Source organism: Octopus bimaculoides, chromosome 25 (assembly GCF_001194135.2).
Source record: "Octopus bimaculoides isolate UCB-OBI-ISO-001 chromosome 25, ASM119413v2, whole genome shotgun sequence".
Classification (NCBI taxonomy): Eukaryota; Metazoa; Mollusca; class Cephalopoda; order Octopoda; family Octopodidae; genus Octopus; species Octopus bimaculoides.
The window spans coordinates 10729190-10730873 of NC_069005.1; positions in this window are offsets into that span (position 1 = coordinate 10729190).

Genomic DNA, 1684 nt, shown 5'->3' on the forward strand with positions numbered 1-1684 from the left:
TTAATCTTTTTCCTGTTCTTTTTTTTTTACAAAAGCCGGAGCCTACGAAGCTATCCAAAATCATAATGGCGTCGACGCGAATGCAGCATCAGCAGCAGTAGTAGTTATAGTAGTAGTAGTAGTAGTAGTAGTAGTAGTAGTAGAAGAAGAAAACTTCGTCGTCGTCGTCATCATCGTCGTCGTCATTATCGTCGTCGTCGTCCTAGTAGTAGTAGTAGTAGTAGTAGTAGTAGTAGTAGTAGTAGTAGTAGTAGCAGCAGCAGTATGTTTCTGCAGGAATTTTCAGCCATTTATTCATGACGTGTGTTTTAATGTGCATGCTTTTTTTTCCACGTTGCCTCCATATTCGTGGCTTGTGTTTCCACAATCCACGCGGACGGTATCCTATGAATGACCTCCCGGTTGTCAATCCACGTCACTCACAGAACTCTACTTCTTCCTTCATTAGTCTTCGAACATAGATTTATTGACCAGTCAACTGAACTCTATAGACCTGCGTAAGTTAGGATGTTCTGTTTCCAACCCTCCTGAGTTTCATATTGTCGGTTATATGATTTCTATGGCGTATAAGAGACCGAGATCCCAACACTTCCCCTGGATGGGACTCCAGTCCTTCGTAGAATTACTCAGTAGATCGAAGCAACGTAAAATGTAGAGCTTTGTTCAAGAACGCAGCGCACTGCCCGGTCCGGGAATCGAAACGACGAACTTGCGATCGTCAGTCACCTTAACCACACCTTAAGCCCACACGCCTTCACATAGACCAATGTCCCTTTGCAATGTTTCCTCTGATTTTCCGAAAACAGGGATCTATTATAGTTAAGGTTTTATAGGCTGTAGAAATGAAGGACCGCGATCACAGCATTTCCCCTGACGTCGTCGTCATTATCACGCCAGTCCATTGCAGGGCTACTGAGTGGACTGGAGCGACGAGAATCGAAATGACGAACTTGCAATCGTCAGTCACTCTTAACCACTAGGCCACACGCCTTCATACAGACCTTTCCTGTAGTTCCTTTGATTTTCCTAAAAAAAAAAAGGTTCTGTTGTAGTCAAGGGTCCAGAGGCTGCAGAAATGTAAGTTATGGTTTTCTAGTTTTTAGATGTTTGTTTAGTCTTCATGAATAATTTGGGTTTCCGCTGCCTCTAAATTAGGGTTCGCCAAGATTCAAATATCCTAATCCTAATTCCTTCATGAAATCGTTGATAAATCGTTGGGTACCAACATGTCAATTTTTGAAATAAAATTAAGAAATATAATCAATCTTTTCTAATGTATGCAGAAGGACTGAAGTTTTTAAGTGGGGTGAGTAATAGCCGATTACATCGACCCCGGTACACAGTTGGTACTTATTTTATCGAACCCCAAAAAGATGAAAGGTAAGAGTGGACCTCGGCGGAATTTGAACTCAGAACATAAAGACGGACGAAATGACGCTAAGGTTTTTGCTCTGATTACTAACGATTCTTCCAGCAAAGCATTTTGTATAATCAATTAGCATTTTGTATAATTAATAAAACACTTTGCAATTTAAAAACTATAATTTGCTCGTTCTTTGTGTGTGTGTGTGTGTGTATGTGTGTGTGTGTGTGTGTGTGTGCGTGCGTGCGTGCGTGCGTGCGTGTGTGTGCGTGCGTGCGTGCGTGCGTGCGTGCGTGTGTGTGTGTGTATTAGGCTTAAAAC